This window comes from Leptodactylus fuscus, chromosome 7 (assembly GCF_031893055.1).
Source record: "Leptodactylus fuscus isolate aLepFus1 chromosome 7, aLepFus1.hap2, whole genome shotgun sequence".
Lineage (NCBI taxonomy): Eukaryota > Metazoa > Chordata > Amphibia > Anura > Leptodactylidae > Leptodactylus > Leptodactylus fuscus.
Window position 1 is genome coordinate 313731 of NC_134271.1, and position 19900 is coordinate 333630.

A 19900-nucleotide genomic window follows, 5' to 3' on the forward strand; every position below is an offset into this window, starting at 1 on the left:
CTATATAGATGTATACGGGGCTATATAGATGTATACGGGGCTATATAGATGTATACAGGGCTATATAGATGACACGGGGCAGTCTGGTAACCATGATAACCACAGCTCACACACTGGCAACGCATAACCTACAAACCTGTCCTATGGACGTCGCCACAGCAGCGACCAATGTCAGCCATGGCGGTTTGTCACGGTCGGCAGATTTAAAAAACAAGGAGCAACTGGGAGTCAAATTCTGTCCCCAACTCTTGGCCAACTCAGGTCTAATCACATAAAACAAAAGAAACTTTATTTGTATCCAATAGAACTACAAGTCCCAGCAGTATTTCCCCAGCCAGCCCAGTCTCCCCCCCCCCCCCATTAATATTGATCCCGCCTGTATATTAACGCCCAGTAATCGCATGCATGGCTATTCTTACTGTCTGAACCGTGGGTGATGAGGCAGCCAAGCACATTATTATCACCCCCGCTCTGACCTCCCCCCTCACCAGCCTAATGGTCCAGCCCATTATTGATCGCCTCATGCTGCCCCCTGCTCCCCCTCCTTGAGACCGCCTGTGGATCCGCCCGGAAGTGCCGCCATTTTGGATCCTCTGCGCGTAGAGAGAAGGCGAGAGGAGCGTGTGACCCGGAGGCTGCGTGTGGTGAGTGTCCGGGGCTAACGCCCGGGGCTGTGTCGGTGAGCAGCTCACCCGTTATAGAGCGGGGTCCGCGTATTCGTCTTCCGACTAACGGCATGTTTACGTGAGGCTCCAGCCCGGGTAACGGGATCCTAGCGGCCGCCCCACCCCTGCTTCCCCGGGCTCGGTGTCGTAGCCCCATAGCCGGGCCCTCAAGGGATGTTTAGTAGGGGCCTCTCCACATAACGGCTCCGCGGGGCAGGTAGAGTGGTCTGTGCTGTCCTGATAGGCCGGAGCCCATCTGTGGCCATTTATCAGGTGACGCTTAACCCTTTCCTCCCTACATTCCCATAGACCTAGCTGGTCAGGTGGGGCGGTATATATGATAGAGGAGAGAAGCTGAGCTGTGTGATATTAATATAGGGTTATATGATAGAGGAGAGAAGCTGAGCTGTGTGATATTAATATAGGGGTATATGATAGAGGAGAGAAGCTGAGCTGTGTGATATATAGGGGTATATGATAGAGGAGAGAAGCTGAGCTGTGTGATATATAGGATAGAGGAGAGAAGCTGAGCTGTGAGATATATAGGGGGATAGGATAGAGGAGAGAAGCTGAGCTGTGTGATATTAATATAGGGGTATATGATAGAGGAGAGAAGCTGAGCTGTGTGATATATAGGGGTATAGGATAGAGGAGAGAAGCTGAGCTGTGTGATATTAATATAGGGTTATATGATAGAGGAGAGAAGCTGAGCTGTGTGATATTAATATAGGGGTATATGATAGAGGAGAGAAGCTGAGCTGTGTGATATTAATATAGGGGTATATGATAGAGGAGAGAAGCTGAGCTGTGTGATATATAGGGGTATAGGATAGAGGAGAGAAGCTGAGCTGTATGATATATAGGGGTATAGGATACAGGAGAGAAGCTGAGCTGTGTGATATATAGGGGTATAGGATACAGGAGAGAAGCTGAGCTGTGTGATATATAGGGGTATATGATACAGGAGAGAAGCTGAGCTGTGTGATATATAGGGGTATATGATAGAGAAGCTGAGCTGTGTGATATATAGGGGTATATGATAGAGAAGAGAAGCTGAGCTGTGGGATATATAGGGGTATAGGATAGAGGAGAGAAGCTGAGCTGTGTGATATATAGGGGTATATGATAGAGGAGAGAAGCTGAGCTGTGTGATATATAGGGGTATAGGATACAGGAGAGAAGCTGAGCTGTGTGATATATAGGGGTATATGATACAGGAGAGAAGCTGAGCTGTGTGATATATAGGGGTATATGATAGAGAAGCTGAGCTGTGTGATATATAGGGGTATATGATAGAGAAGAGAAGCTGAGCTGTGGGATATATAGGGGTATAGGATAGAGGAGAGAAGCTGAGCTGTGTGATATATAGGGGTATATGATAGAGGAGAGAAGCTGAGCTGTGTGATATATAGGGGTATAGGATACAGGAGAGAAGCTGAGCTGTGTGATATATAGGGGTATATGATACAGGAGAGAAGCTGAGCTGTGTGATATATAGGGGTATATGATAGAGAAGCTGAGCTGTGTGATATATAGGGGTATATGATAGAGAAGAGAAGCTGAGCTGTGGGATATATAGGGGTATAGGATAGAGGAGAGAAGCTGAGCTGTGTGATATATAGGGGTATATGATAGAGGAGAGAAGCTGTGCTGTGTGATATATAGGGGTATAGGATAGAGGAGAGAAGCTGTGCTGTGTGATATATAGGGGTATAGGATAGAGGAGAGAAGCTGTGCTGTGTGATATATAGGGGTATATGATAGAGAAGCTGAGCTGTGTGATATATAGGGGTATAGGATAGAGAAGAGAAGCTGAGCTGTGTGATACATAGGAGTATAGGATAGAGGAGAGAAGCTGAGCTCTGTGATATATAGGAGTATAGGATAGAGGAGAGAAGCTGAGCTGTGTGATATATAGGGGTATATGATAGAGAAGAGAAGCTGAGCTGTGTGATATATAGGGGTATATGATAGAGAAGCTGAGCTGTGTGATATATAGGGGTATATGATAGAGGAGAGAAGCTGAGCTGTGTGATATATAGGGATAGAGGAGAGAAGCTGAGCTGTGTGATATATAGGGGTATAGGATAGAGGAGAGAAGCTGAGCTGTGTGATATATAGGGGTATATGATAGAGGAGAGAAGCTGAGCTGTGTGATATATAGGGGTATATGATAGAGGAGAGAAGCTGAGCTGTGTGATATATAGGGGTATATGATAGAGGAGAGAAGCTGAGCTGTGTGATATATAGGGGTATATGATAAAGGAGAGAAGCTGAGCTGTGTGATATATAGGGGTATATGATAGAGAAGCTGAGCTGTGTGATATATAGGGGTATATGATAGAGAAGAGAAGCTGAGCTGTGGGATATATAGGGGTATAGGATAGAGGAGAGAAGCTGAGCTGTGTGATATATAGGGGTATAGGATAGAGGAGAGAAGCTGTGCTGTGTGATATATAGGGGTATATGATAGAGAAGCTGAGCTGTGTGATATATAGGGGTATATGATAGAGAAGCTGAGCTGTGTGATATATAGGGGTATATGATAGAGAAGCTAAGCTGTGTGATATATAGGGGTATATGATAGAGAAGCTGAGCTGTGTGATATATAGGGGTATATGATAGAGAAGAGAAGCTGAGCTGTGTGATATATAGGGGTATATGATAGAGGAGAGAAGCTGAGCTGTGTGATATATAGGGTATAGGATAGAGGAGAGAAGCTGAGCTGTGTGATATATAGGGGTATATGATAGAGAAGAGAAGCTGAGCTGTGTGATATATAGGGGTATATGATACAGGAGAGAAGCTGAGCTGTGTGATATATAGGGGTATATGATAGAGAAGCTGAGCTGTGGGATATATAGGGGTATAGGATAGAGGAGAGAAGCTGAGCTGTGTGATATATAGGGGTATAGGATAGAGGAGAGAAGCTGTGCTGTGTGATATATAGGGATATATGATAGAGAAGCTGAGCTGTGTGATATATAGGGGTATATGATAGAGAAGCTGAGCTGTGTGATATATAGGGGTATAGGATAGAGAAGAGAAGCTGAGATGTGTGATATATAGGAGTATAGGATAGAGGAGAGAAGCTGAGCTGTGTGATATATAGGGGTATATGATAGAGGAGAGAAGCTGAGCACTGTGATATATATAGGGGTATAGGATAGAGGAGAGAAGCTGTGCTGTGTGATATATAGGGGTATATGATAGAAAAGCTGAGCTGTGTGATATATAGGGGTATATAATAGAGGAGAGAAGCTGAGCTGTGTGATATATAGGGGTATAGGATAGAGGAGAGAAGCTGAGCTGTGTGATATATAAGGGTATATGATAGAGAAGCTGAGCTGTGTGATATATAGGGGTATATAATAGAGGAGAGAAGCTGAGCTGTGTGATATATAGGGGTATAGGATAGAGGAGAGAAGCTGAGCTGTGTGATGTATAGGATAGAGGAGAGAAGCTGAGCTGTGTGATATATAGGGGTATAGGATAGAGGAGAGAAGCTGAGCTGTGTGATATATAGGGGTATAGGATAGAGGAGAGAAGCTGAGCTGTGTGATATATAGGGGTATAGGATAGAGGAGAGAAGCTGAGCTGTGTGATATATAGGGGTATAGGATAGAGGAGAGAAGCTGAGCTGTGTGATATATAGGGGTATAGGATAGAGGAGAGAAGCTGAGCTGTGTGATATATAGGGGTATAGGATAGAGGAGAGAAGCTGAGCTGTGTGATATATAGGGTATATGATACAGGAGAGAAGCTGAGCTGTGTGATATATAGGGGTATAGGATAGAGGAGAGCAGCCGAGCTGTGTGATATATAGGGGTATAGGATAGAGGAGAGAAGCTGAGATGTGTGATATATAGGGGTATAGGATAGAGGAGAGAAGCTGAGCTGTGTGATATATAGGGGTATAGGATAGAGGAGAGAAGCTGAGCTGTGTGATATATAGGGGTATAGGATAGAGGAGAGAAGCTGAGCTGTGTGATATATAGGGGTATAGGATAGAGGAGAGAAGCTGAGCTGTGTGATATATAGGGGTATAGGATAGAGGAGAGAAGCTGAGCTGTGTGATATATAGGGGTATAGGATAGAGGAGAGAAGCTGAGCTGTGTGATATATAGGGGTATAGGATAGAGGAGAGAAGCTGAGCTGTGTGATATATAGGGGTATATGATAGAGAAGAGAAGCTGAGCTGTGGGATATATAGGGGTATAGGATAGAGGAGAGAAGCTGAGCTGTGTGATATATAGGGGTATAGGATAGAGGAGAGAAGCTGTGCTGTGTGATATATAGGGGTATATGATAGAGAAGCTGAGCTGTGTGATATATAGGGGTATAGGATAGAGAAGCTAAGCTGTGTGATATATAGGGGTATATGATAGAGAAGCTGAGCTGTGTGATATATAGGGGTATAGGATAGAGAAGCTGAGCTGTGTGATATATAGGGGTATAGGATAGAGAAGAGAAGCTGAGCTGTGTGATATATAGGGGTATATGATAGAGAAGAGAAGCTGAGCTGTGTGATATATAGGGGTATATGATAGAGGAGAGAAGCTGAGCTGTGTGATATATAGGGGTATATGATAGAGAAGCTGAGCTGTGTGATATATAGGGGTATATGATAGAGAAGAGAAGCTGAGCTGTGTGATATATAGGGGTATAGGATAGAGGAGAGAAGCTGAGCTGTGTGATATATAGGGTATAGGATAGAGGAGAGAAGCTGAGCTGTGTGATATATAGGGGTATATGATAGAGAAGAGAAGCTGAGCTGTGTGATATATAGGGGTATATGATACAGGAGAGAAGCTGAGCTGTGTGATATATAGGGGTATATGATAGAGAAGCTGAGCTGTGTGATATATAGGGGTATATGATAGAGAAGAGAAGCTGAGCTGTGGGATATATAGGGGTATAGGATAGAGGAGAGAAGCTGAGCTGTGTGATATATAGGGGTATAGGATAGAGGAGAGAAGCTGTGCTGTGTGATATATAGGGGTATAGGATAGAGAAGCTGAGCTGTGTGATATATAGGGGTATATGATAGAGAAGCTGAGCTGTGTGATATATAGGGGTATATGATAGAGAAGCTGAGCTGTGTGATATATAGGGGTATATGATAGAGAAGCTGAGCTGTGTGATATATAGGGGTATATGATAGAGAAGCTGAGCTGTGTGATATATAGGGGTATATGATAGAGGAGAGAAGCTGAGCTGTGTGATATATAGGAGTATAGGATAGAGGAGAGAAGCTGAGCTGTGTGATATATAGGGGTATATGATAGAGGAGAGAAGCTGAGCACTGTGATATATATAGGGGTATAGGATAGAGGAGAGAAGCTGTGCTGTGTGATATATAGGGGTATATGATAGAGGAGAGAAGCTGAACTGTGTGATATATAAGGGTATATGATAGAGAAGCTGAGCTGTGTGATATATAGGGGTATATGATAGAGAAGAGAAGCTGAGCTGTGTGATATATAGGGGTATATGATAGAGGAGAGAAGCTGAGCTGTGTGATATATAGGGGTATAGGATAGAGGAGAGAAGCTGAGCTGTGTGATATATAGGGGTATAGGATAGAGGAGAGAAGCTGAGCTGTGTGATATATAGGGGTATAGGATAGAGGAGAGAAGCTGAGCTGTGTGATATATAGGGGTATAGGATAGAGGAGAGAAGCTGAGCTGTGTGATATATAGGGGTATAGGATAGAGGAGAGAAGCTGAGCTGTGTGATATATAGGGGTATAGGATAGAGGAGAGAAGCTGAGCTGTGTGATATATAGGGGTATAGGATAGAGGAGAGAAGCTGAGCTGTGTGATATATAGGGGTATAGGATAGAGGAGAGAAGCTGAGCTGTGTGATATATAGGGGTATATGATAGAGAAGAGAAGCTGAGCTGTGGGATATATAGGGGTATAGGATAGAGGAGAGAAGCTGAGCTGTGTGATATATAGGGGTATAGGATAGAGGAGAGAAGCTGTGCTGTGTGATATATAGGGGTATATGATAGAGAAGCTGAGCTGTGTGATATATAGGGGTATATGATAGAGAAGCTGAGCTGTGTGATATATAGGGGTATATGATAGAGAAGCTGAGCTGTGTGATATATAGGGGTATAGGATAGAGAAGAGAAGCTGAGCTGTGTGATATATAGGGATATATGATAGAGAAGCTGAGCTGTGTGATATATAGGGGTATATGATAGAGGAGAGAAGCTGAGCTGTGTGATATATAGGGGTATAGGATAGAGGAGAGAAGCTGAGCTGTGTGATATATAGGGGTATAGGATAGAGGAGAGAAGCTGAGCTGTGTGATATATAGGGGTATAGGATAGAGGAGAGAAGCTGAGCTGTGTGATATATAGGGGTATAGGATAGAGGAGAGAAGCTGAGCTGTGGGATATATAGGGGTATAGGATAGAGGAGAGAAGCTGAGCTGTGTGATATATAGGGGTATAGGATAGAGGAGAGAAGCTGAGCTGTGTGATATATAGGGGTATAGGATAGAGGAGAGAAGCTGAGCTGTGTGATATATAGGGGTATAGGATAGAGGAGAGAAGCTGAGCTGTGTGATATATAGGGGTATATGATAGAGAAGAGAAGCTGAGCTGTGGGATATATAGGGGTATAGGATAGAGGAGAGAAGCTGAGCTGTGTGATATATAGGGGTATAGGATAGAGGAGAGAAGCTGTGCTGTGTGATATATAGGGGTATATGATAGAGAAGCTGAGCTGTGTGATATATAGGGGTATATGATAGAGAAGCTGAGCTGTGTGATATATAGGGGTATATGATAGAGAAGCTGAGCTGTGTGATATATAGGGGTATATGATAGAGAAGCTGAGCTGTGTGATATATAGGGGTATAGGATAGAGAAGAGAAGCTGAGCTGTGTGATATATAGGGGTATATGATAGAGGAGAGAAGCTGAGCACTGTGATATATATAGGGGTATAGGATAGAGGAGAGAAGCTGTGCTGTGTGATATATAGGGGTATATGATAGAGGAGAGAAGCTGAGCTGTGTGATATATAAGGGTATATGATAGAGAAGCTGAGCTGTGTGATATATAGGGGTATATGATAGAGAAGAGAAGCTGAGCTGTGTGATATATATGGGTATATAATAGAGGAGAGAAGCTGAGCTGTGTGATATATAGGGGTATAGGATAGAGGAGAGAAGCTGAGCTGTGTGATGTATAGGATAGAGGAGAGAAGCTGAGCTGTGTGATATATAGGGGTATAGGATAGAGGAGAGAAGCTGAGCTGTGTGATATATAGGGGTATAGGATAGAGGAGAGAAGCTGAGCTGTGTGATATATAGGGGTATAGGATAGAGGAGAGAAGCTGAGCTGTGTGATATATAGGGGTATAGGATAGAGGAGAGAAGCTGAGCTGTGTGATATATAGGGGTATAGGATAGAGGAGAGAAGCTGAGCTGTGTGATATATAGGGGTATAGGATAGAGGAGAGAAGCTGAGCTGTGTGATATATAGGGTATATGATACAGGAGAGAAGCTGAGCTGTGTGATATATAGGGGTATATGATACAGAAGAGAAGCTGAGTTGTGTGATATATAGGGGTATAGGATAGAGGAGAGCAGCTGAGCTGTGTGATATATAGGGGTATAGGATAGAGGAGAGAAGCTGAGCTGTGTGATATATAGGGGTATAGGATAGAGGAGAGAAGCTGAGCTGTGTGATATATAGGGGTATAGGATAGAGGAGAGAAGCTGAACTGTGTGATATATAGGGGTATAGGATAGAGGAGAGAAGCTGTGCTGTGTGATATATAGGGGTATAGGATAGAGGAGAGAAGCTGAGCTGTGTGATATATAGGGGTATAGGATAGAGGAGAGAAGCTGAGCTGTGTGATATATAGGGGTATAGGATAGAGGAGAGAAGCTGAGCTGTGTGATATATAGGGGTATAGGATAGAGGAGAGAAGCTGAGCTGTGTGATATATAGGGGTATAGGATAGAGGAGAGAAGCTGAGCTGTGTGATATATAGGGGTATAGGATAGAGGAGAGAAGCTGAGCTGTGTGATATATAGGGGTATAGGATAGAGGAGAGAAGCTGAGCTGTGTGATATATAGGGGTATAGGATAGAGGAGAGAAGCTGAGCTGTGTGATATATAGGGGTATAGGATAGAGGAGAGAAGCTGAGCTGTGTGATATATAGGGTATATGATACAGGAGAGAAGCTGAGCTGTGTGATATATAGGGGTATATGATACAGGAGAGAAGCTGAGTTGTGTGATATATAGGGGTATAGGATAGAGGAGAGAAGCTGAGCTGTGTGATATATAGGGGTATAGGATAGAGGAGAGAAGCTGAGCTGTGTGATATATAGGGGTATAGGATAGAGGAGAGAAGCTGAACTGTGTGATATATAGGGGTATAGGATAGAGGAGAGAAGCTGTGCTGTGTGATATATAGGGGTATAGGATAGAGGAGAGAAGCTGAGCTGTGTGATATATAGGTGTATAGGATAGAGGAGAGAAGCTGAGCTGTGTGATATATAGGGGTATAGGATAGAGGAGAGAAGCTGAGCTGTGTGATATATAGGGGTATAGGATAGAGGAGAGAAGCTGAGCTGTGTGATATATAGGGGTATAGGATAGAGGAGAGAAGCTGAGCTGTGTGATATATAGGGGTATAGGATAGAGGAGAGAAGCTGAGCTGTGTGATATATAGGGGTATAGCTGAACCATGTGATAACATAAAATACAGTGATACACACACGTTACACAGTACACCCATTAGGTATCCCTGTGTCTGGATGTGCTCGGTCTACAAACCTATAAAAAAAAAAAAAAAAAGTCAGTCAACGCTGTAGCGGGGAAAAAAATCGATCAAAAAAAGCCAAATGTACATGTTTTCGCTTTTTAAAAATTTGAACAAAAAGTGGTGAAGGCGATAGACGTTTTCCACAATGGTTAAATGAGTAATAAATCTGGCCCCACACAAAGATACCCCTTTTCCATGCACAGATGTGGGTGTCAGAACGTGACGACTCAAAGAATTTTTTTTTTTTTAAATTTGGATTTTTTTTTTAAGGGGTTAAAACATAAAGTTTTATCAATTTATGATCCTCGGAATTACAACCCCTGGCAAAAATGATGGAATCTCCAGTCCCCGAGAAGGTTCCTTCAGTTGTTTAATTTTGTAGAAAAAAAATGCAGATCACAGCCATGGAAAAAACTAAAGGCCTTTCATATGGAAAGACTCCAAGAAATCCAGAGAAATAATTGTGGTCGCCGGTAAGAGTGAGAATAAAGGGAATAAATTATAGAATTGCGAAAAACAAACCCAATCCCCCTCCAGCACATCACTAGGACTTTGCTGCACCTCCTCTGGCTTTTCTAGCTGCTCGCAGTCTCTAAGGCAGTGACTACATGAGTGATACACAGGACAAAGATGGGATTTACACACAGAAAAGCTACAGAAAGCCGTCACTGACACCTAAACCGAAAAAACACAAGGTAACAATGGGCTAAGGAAAGGCAATGGTCAGTGATGGATCTGGAATCGGCATTAGGCAAGGTGATGATGCCGGAACATTTGTTTGGTTCTTCCAATGAGATTTATGCAGACGACTGTCTGAAGGAAACCTGCAAATGTCCTCAGTCATTGCTGATCTGGGGCTGCCTGTCCGGTAACGGCCCTGGGGAGACGGCTGTCAGTAAATCTGCAATAAATGCTCAGGGTTACAGTGACATTGTGGACACTTCTCTTACCCCATCTATGGAAAGGATGTTTGGGGAGGAGGACATCATCTTTCAGAATGATAATGCATCTTACCTTAGAGCAAAAATTGTTAAAACATTCCTTGAAAAAAGACACCTAAGGTCAATGCCATGGCCTGCAAACAGTCCGGATCTCAATCTAATGGAAAATCTGTGGTGGAAGTTACAGAAAATGGTCCATGACAAGGCTCGACCTGCAAAGCGGATCCGGCAACAGCAATGAGAGAAGGCGGAGCCAGACTGATGAAGATTCCTGTGTATCACACATGTAGTCACTGCCTCAGAGACTGCGAGCAGTTAGAAAAGCCAGAGGTGGTGCAGCAAAGTCCTAGTCATGTGTTGGAGGGGTATTGGGTTTGTTTTTCATGACTCGTCATTTATTCCCAGGGAGAAAATATGTGTGCTCTATATAAAAGAATTCACTGAAAAGCGGCGGACACCGTCCGCTCATAGAACATCTAAAATAGAACTTTTATTAAGCTCATTAGAAGTATAGAGCCTGAATATTCCACACGTGCTCAGTGTATCTGATCTGTGAGATAAATAAAAGAGATAGGGTAAATGGATTCACTCCGCTTGGGAAAACGCTCACTCCCTAAAAATCAATAAGTGGCTTGCTCCAAATACTGCTTGTCACATAAAACACCTATAGGAGGCTCCAGGATCCAACCCCCCCTGAGGTTACTGGCCTAATGCCACGCCAACACAGAGGGAGATGGTCTCCAAGGCCGGGTGTTCTCAGAGGCAGTATCAGGAAAAGCAAGACCACCACTAGCTTAGGAAAGACCCTACGCGTTTCCTCTACACAGGAGATTCATCAGGGGTCGCGTAACATTCCTCACAAAAGGAAACGGTAACATCCGCTATTATAAAGGAGGGTGTACGTTCTGACCGCCGGCCCTGAATGTGAGCGGCGGTCCTGCCGGCGGTCAGAACGCACACCCTCCTTTATAATAGCGGATGTTACTTGACCCCTGATGAATCTCCTGTGTAGAGGAAACGCGTAGGGTCTTTCCTAAGCTAGTGGTGGTCTTGCTTTTCCTGGTACTTCCATTCATTTCTATGGGAGTGTGCTATTCGAAACAGCTGTTTTGAATAGTGTTCGCTCATCTCTGTACGTGACCAGTGTCCTGCTTTTAGCGCCACCCACCGTTCAGCCATTTTGCACGTTCTGGTCGGGGTACTTGTTTATGACGTTGTCTGCTGACTTCCTCATTTTGGTTATGTTCAATCGTTTTCTGCAAAACAAAGGTAAAAGCCCCTTCTGCTTCTTGCAAAATCCAAAGTATTCCTTGACCAGTGTATTTCCTTATTTTGTATGGCAGCCCCTAAAAGTATTGACCCCCCTCCCTCCCATGGGGACAGCTGTTTGGGGTGCAGCGCACTCCTCTTGGATCTCTCCATGTTTGTCTTTGCTCCTGTAATGGCCGTGTTCCCTCACAGGGCTGATAAGCTCTGGAAAGGCAGAAGTAATAAGGAAAGTGGGACTGAAGACTTGCCAGATGTGGGGAGGAGATCTTCACTTTCTCAGCCTTCCTTGCCTTATTGCTGAAGTTGTGTAAGAACATCCGTGGCTCTGTAAATGGCGGGAATTCACGTGAAGAATAGATGGTGTGCAAGCGTCTGCCTTCTATTGGTCCCGGTTATTGGCAGGCTGAATGGTCTATAAATGGGGCCGTGGTTGAAGCCGCTTTCTGGGACTTGACCGCTTTCTGGGTATAGGTTATCGGTATCTGGTTGGTGGGGTCTCACCCCCCTCCCCCACATATCAGCTGACACTGCAGCCTCCTCACTGTACACCAATGCTCTAACCCGGACAATCAGATTAACTCCCAATTTCTACAGTTTCAAACGCAAACTAAAGACGCATCTTTTCAGACCGGCCGATCACAATGTCTAACGTAAACCCTTCCGTACTATAATTAGAATCCCCGAAATGTAACCCTCCTCTGTCCCCGCTCCCACATTACCCCACATGATATGAGGCCTTAATAAGTTTGTGTAATGGCAGTCACCTCTATTACAAAAGTGTCTGACCACTGCATAAGCAATGCCGCCCCTGCTACCCCCTATATCACCCCCCTCTACCCCATAGATTGTAAGCTCTTGTGAGCAGGGCCCTCAGTCCCATTGTGTGAAATGACTTTCTTTGTAATGTGTCTTTCTGTCTGTATTTGAACCCTACAAATTGTACAGCGCTGCGGAATATGTTGGCGCTATAGAAATAACATGTATTATTATTATTATGCACTGCTCCGTACACTGTATAGCTGCTGTTCTCGGCATTACAGATCAGTCTCATTCACTTGACTGAGGCCTCTTGCACACGACTGAGTGTCCATCTGATGTGGGGCTGAATTTTCAGCGGATGTTGTCAGTAGAAACTCTGTGTAGCATCTGAGTGTCCGTCTAGCGCGTTCCTTGATGCATTCACATGTGCGGGGGCTTCTAATCCAATCCATTCTGGACATGGATGATAATACAGCAGCTTCTATCCTGCACCGTGTTATCGAAACAGATTCCAAAGCAACCATAGCCATGAATGCTTAATAGATGTCACTGAGTACATGGGACCTTAGACTGTGACTGGTGAACATGGCAGAGACCTCCGTGCTCCTGAGTCTCTTCAACCAGCTGAGCTGTTGGCGTCCCAGATGTTGAACCCTCACTGATTACATATGGATGGCCTATATCTGTGGTGACGAACCTGTGGCATACATGCCAAGGGGGCACTCAGAGCTCTTTTTGGGCACCCGTGCCATCGCCCCAGCCAGGCTCCTGGATTGCTTGCTAACGGGGAATCTGGGACAGCTGTCCTATATCATCTGGCGAGCGAGTGCTTCATTCAGCTGTATGTGCATCCACCTGAAAACTGTCAGTGTAAGCTGAGGGGCCACAGGACCCCGGCTTACTCTGACAGAAGCATGTACCACTTCCACAACGCAGGCCCCATGATGTCAGTCATCAGTGCCTTCTCTGTGGTGGTGGTAAGAGGCCTCCTGGCTGTACAGAAGCATGTTATGCTGTGTGGGCCTCTGGCGTATATTATACTGTGTGGAGGCCACTGTGGGCCATATTGTACTGTGCTGGCGGTCTCTGTGGTGTATATTATACTGTGTGGAGGCCACTGTGGGCCATATTATATTGTGTTGGGGGTCAGACTGGAGCAGATTGTGCTGTCTGGGGGCCACTGTGGAGCAGATTGTGCTGTCTGGGGGCTACTGTGGAGCAGATTGTACTGTGTGGGGGCCACTGTGGAGCAGATTGTACTGTGTGGGGGCCACTGTGGAGCAGATTGTGCTGTCTGGGGGCCACTGTGGAGCAGATTGTACTGTGTGGGGGCCACTGTGGGCCATATTATATTGTGTTGGGGGTCAGACTGGAGCAGATTGTGCTGTGTGGGGGCCACTGTGGAGCAGATTGTACTGTGTGGGGGCCACTGTGGAGCAGATTGTACTGTGTGGGGGCCACTGTGGAGCAGATTGTACTGTGTGGGGGCCACTGTGGAGCAGATTGTACTGTGTGGGGCCCTTCTATCACACAGTATCTGTTGTATAGCAGACGTGATATTAGTACAGGCTGTAATAACATTGCTCGGTCTCTATAAAACAGATGTGATGGAAATAGTGAATAGTAATTGTTCAAAAGTATAAAAGTTCCAAAAGCAAATCTTTCCTTTTCAGTAGAAAGTTGTTTGTATTATTGAATCCCCTGTAAAGCCCCATTTTGTGGATCTGCGCAGTATTAAGGTTAGATTACCGTGCTGGCACTTTGCGATAAATTAGAGGTTTTGGGGTTGTAGTTTGGGCACTTGGTCTATAAAAGGTTCCCTATCACTGGCCTATATGATCCACTAGGTCCCAGAACACCCCTTTAATGGTGGACTGCGATTATGGGATCCTCCTTTTCATATCTGCCTATTAGAGGTTTTCCCACTAAAGAAGCCTCTCCATAGGATAAGGAGTAAGAGTCTGGTGGGGCTGCGGGCGCCGATATAAGACGTGGTACCTAATACGTGTTCTTCTTTAATCTTCTCAGACACCGCTGTGGATTTCGGGATCTCCCAAACTCCGGGCCACTGCTTGTCCTGTGACGACAAGAGAACGTTCATGTAAGTCTGCAATGTGTGAATAAGCCGTATTGCAGTTTCCGTGTTTTTTATTTTCCCCTTTTGCCGCTGTTCGGCTCATTGGTCTCCTATTCTGTCCGCAGGTTCTGTGTTTTCGTTTTTAACCCTTTTTATTCTGGTAAACAAGCTCCCGTATTCTCAACCTAAATCTCCCCCTTCATATTTGATGTATTTGTCCAAGTCTGCAGATTTTGATGGGATTGGCTAAGCGTTGTGTGTTTGGGCCTTTCCCCTCACAGTTCATGTCAGGGAACATCACAATGAATTTTTTTGGGTCAGCCTCATTCACTTGACTAAGGCCCCTTGCACACGACTGAGTGTCCATCTGATGTGGGGCTGAATTTTCAGCGGATGTTGTCAGAACATATATATCATATATGCAGGCATGTCAAACTCGGGGTACCCTGAGGGCCACATGAGTAACAAGAGCGAGGGCCGCACACAGCAGCTGATGTCACACACCTATTTTAACAGCTGTCATGAAAACAAGATATGAAGTAGTAATATGTAACAGCAACATATATATTTAACAAAAATACAGCAATTCAAACTGTATTTATTTGCTATCATTTTTTTTCAATCATTTTTAGTGTTTTGTCCTGAGGCTTCACACCTTTGTGCTAACAATTGTTGGTATATCAGGCTGAAATGACAATGCAGTGCCTACAAAGTGATAAGTGGTGATCAGTCAGCCGTGTTCTCTGAGAAGATTTTGTTAGTTTCATAAAAGAAAATTATCTGTTTACATAAGCACCCTTCATCTGCCCCCAGTTTCATGTCCCCTCCATCTCTGCCCCCAGATTCATGTCCCCACATCTCTGTCCCCAGATTTATGTCCCTCCCATCTCTGCCCCCCAGATTCATGTCCCCTCCATCTCTGCCCCCCAGATTCATGTCCTCTCCATCTCTGCCCCCAGTGTCATGCCTTCCCCTCCTTCATCTGCCCCCAGTGTCATGCCTTCCCCTCCTTCATCTGCCCCCAGTGTCATGCCTTCCCCTCCTTCATCTGCCCCCAGTGTCATGCCGTCCCCTCCTTTATCTGCCCCCAGTTTCACGTTCTACCTCTGTGTACACATATTAAACTTACCTTCTCCAATGACTCCAAGTCCTCGCTCCCCTGCCGCACTCTCTCTCTCTTGCGCGCGCTAACAGTTGTAGACGCGATATGACGTCATAACATCACGTGTACACAGTGAGTAGCAGCGTGAGTTTTGTACATCTGCGGCCCACACAAAAGTCTCAAACTTTGTCTCTAAACTTTAGAGACAAAGTTTGAGACTTTTGTGCAGGCCGCAGATATGCCTGTAAAGGGCCGCATGTTTGACATGCCTGATATATGATCATATACACTGCATAACACATATGTGATCATATACACTGCATAGCACCTATATGATCATATACACTGCATAATACCTATATGATCGTATACACTGCATAACACCTATACGATCATATACACTGCATAACACCTATATGATCATATACACTGCATAACACCTAAGTGATCATATACACTGCATAACACCTAAGTGATCATATACACTGCATAACACATATGTGATCATATACACTGCATAATACCTATATGATCATATACACGGCATAACACCTATGTGATCATATACACTGCATAACACCTAAGTGATCATATACACTGCATAACACCTAAGTGATCATATACACTGCATAACACCTAAGTGATCATATACACTGCATAACACCTATGTGATCATATACACTGCATAACACCTATGTGATCATATACACTGCATAACACCTATGTGATCATATACACTGCATAACACCTATGTGATCATATACACTGCATAACACCTATGTGATCATATACACTGCATAACACCTATGTGATCATATACACTGCATAACACCTATGTGATCATATACACTGCATAACACCTATGTGATCATATACACTGCATAACACCTATGTGATCATATACACTGCATAACACCTATGTGATCATATACACTGCATAACACCTATGTGATCATATACACTGCATAACACCTATGTGATCATATACACTGCATAACACCTATGTGATCATATACACGGCATAACACCTATGTGATCATATACACTGCATAACACCTATGTGATCATATACACTGCATAACACCTATGTGATCATATACACGGCATAACACCTATGTGATCATATACACGGCATAACACCTATGTGATCATATACACTGCATAACACCTATGTGATCATATACACTGCATAACACCTATATGATCATATACACTGCATAACACCTATGTGATCATATACACTGCATAACACCTATGTGATCATATACACTGCATAACACCTATGTGATCATATACACTGCATAACACCTATGTGATCATATACACTGCATAACACCTATGTGATCATATACACTGCATAACACCTATGTGATCATATACACTGCATAACACCTATGTGATCATATACACTGCATAACACCTATGTGATCATATACACTGCATAATACCTATATGATCATATACACTGCATAACACCTATGTGATCATATACACTGCATAACACCTATGTGATCATATACACTGCATAACACCTATATGATCATATACACTGCATAATACCTATATGATCATATACACTGCATAACACCTATGTGATCATATACACGGCATAACACCTATGTGATCATATACACTGCATAACACCTATATGATCATATACACTGCATAACACCTATGTGATCATATACACTGCATAACACCTATGTGATCATATACACTGCATAACACCTATGTGATCATATACACGGCATAACACCTATGTGATCATATACACGGCATAACACCTATGTGATCATATACACTGCATAACACCTATGTGATCATATACACTGCATAACACCTATATGATCATATACACTGCATAGACATGAAGAGTGATTACGCAGTGTATATGCTAACTTTGTGTGGAGATCTCCCGCCAACCTAATATTGATGGCCACTCATTTTAGAATCTGTCTAACCCCTCTAAGTTTAGAACATTTCACCTCCTGATACTTTATCACAGGATTGTCTCCTGAAACCAACCTGATGATGAAATGTTCTGACTCCACCGCTCTGCAACATGGGCCATCCCCAGTGAGAAGGCCTAAGCTAGCCATGGATGAGCTGGGTCTATGAGGGGAACACCCCAATGATGTGCACACGCCCTCACAGGGGCTCCCTTTCCACAATAAAAAAAAAAATCTCTATATATTGCTGAAATACCCAGGGTGACATTTAGGCTAGTTGTAAAAGCTGCCTGGGTATTAAAGTGTTAAATTCAGTCTGTTTGGGGGGGTGATAGGTTTGTAATGTCAGAGCAGTTACATACTCCAGGGTTTGTCAGCTGAAGGAGGTGGATAAGGAAACGTGGCCTCAGGCGCTGCGTGGTTAGATGGAGTGCGGTGTGAATTCACTGTGTAGTGATAGGGCGAGGACTCTCTAGTATTCTATAGGGGTCGCGTTCACTCTTCTTCCATTAATTAGGGTCTGTATGAGATTGGCCACGTGAGATCTTGTCATTTGTGCTTTATTCCATTCACAAGTCTTTGGGTTTTCACTTGATGCCACCGCTGTGTTGTGACCCCAGGGCTGCTATCAGGACAGTAAATCTTTTTTCAGCCTTGTAATCTTGGTAATGTTCATGATCGGTCATGTCAGAAAAAATCTGGCGCATTTCTGGCGTTTCTGCAATAGTAACCAGACAAATAAGGGTCAGAAGCCCCCGTCATCCAGTGTGTCCTACTCTTAGGGTAGGTGGGTTTGTAACGCACCTCTGTCTCAGTTTCCTCCTCTTTTACCCATGACCTCTGTGAATGAACCAGGGGTGAAATCTGCAGGATGTTTAGGGTTTATTCTTCAGCTCCTGCTTTGTTCACTTCTTACCATTGAATACGGAATTTGTCGCACCCTTAAAGGGATCCTATCATTCACACACTATTTTTTTCTAAGTACCACGTCGGAATAGACTATTCGTCTCCTACCTTTTGTCGTCTTCTCCAGGCCGCCGTTCGCCTACAATCCCGGTTCTTGTCGGTATGCAAATTAGCTCTCTTGCAGCACTGGGGGCGGGCCCCAATGCTGCCAGAGAACTCTCTCCAGCGCCACCTCCATCTTCGTCAGCAGCGTCCTCTTCAGCCTCTTCTTCCTGTGGTGGCTTACAATACTGTGCAAGCAGCCAATTTCCTGTGGTCTGTGGGCATGCACGGTCTGTTCTGCCCGAGGCCTAGAAGTTACAAACTACCGCTGGAAGAAGACGCTGAAGAGGACGCTGGTGGAGGTGGCTCTGGAGAGAGCTCTTTCACAGCATTGGGGACACCCTCAGTGCTGCAAGAGAGGTAATTTGCATAGCGAGAAAAAACGGGATTGTAGGCGGACAGCGGCACGGAGAAGACAACGAAAGGTAGGAGACGAATAGCCTTTCTTAAGGCTATTCCGACATGGTACTTAGAAAAAATACTGTGTGAAAGATGGGATCCCTTTTAAAATAAGCACCAAATTCCTCCATGAGAACATGCCCTTAGTTCTCCCCAGATTTGTCTGGTATTGTCACATTCACTTAAAGGGGTTATTTCTCCTCGGTCCATAGGTGCTGATGGGTGGGGGTCCGACCCTGAGACTCACAGCAGGGAAGGGGCTCTTTTACTATGGATAGAGAATAAATCCTTTTGTGATGTAACCCCTTCACATTTTAGGGCCTGGGCGTCAATACTGGCCACATTTCTCACAATATTAGTGGGGCAGTTCTTGCTCTGCAGGCCTAATGGCGGTATTATTAATGGACCTTTTAAACGTGTTATATAAAGTAAGAAGCGCCTTATCTGCCGGCAAGTTCTGTATTCACGTTTCCCCTGTTGGCAGCGGCTTCAGCGGATGTCGGATCTGTTTATTGTCTGAAAGATCTACTTGTGAGGAACGCCCAGCTCCTTGGAGATTGCAGCCAATTGCCTTGTAAACAAGCCGTGCTCTGCTGCTCCTCTTGGCACGTGATTGTGATTTTTCTAATCTACATCTTTGTGGAAATGGTAAAAAACCGGAATGTACTAAAACAGTCTCTGGAGATTAGTAGCGGCTCTTCAGCTTTGATAGTTTACATTAGTTCTCCATAGTTATAAGCTGGTCACAGACATGAGATATTTATCTGCAGATCATTAGTTGTCATCTCTTAATCTTTAAAGGGCTTGACTGAGACCTGGGGGTCATGGGCACATTTCCAATTCATAGGACAGGTCATCAGATCAGTGACTTCCATCCATCAATCCAAGCTGCACCAGTGTACATCTCCATACACTATATACCACTTGCACAACAGT

General features: G+C 44.2%; 1 protein-coding gene across 10 annotated transcripts in view; it reads left to right on the top strand.

The window, feature by feature from the left end:
* The first annotated feature begins 596 nt into the window (after positions 1 to 596).
* CELF1 (CUGBP Elav-like family member 1) overlaps positions 597 to 19900 on the top strand; it is a 49790-nt gene continuing 30486 nt past the window's right edge. For 9 of the 10 annotated variants that reach the window (XM_075280709.1, XM_075280710.1, XM_075280715.1 and 6 more), the window contains exons 1-2: positions 597 to 644; positions 14458 to 14530. The gene's annotated coding sequence lies outside the window, so the exon portion shown is untranslated. The remainder of the gene's footprint in view (positions 645 to 14457; positions 14531 to 19900) is intronic. The other variant, XM_075280714.1, reaches the window with a different exon arrangement.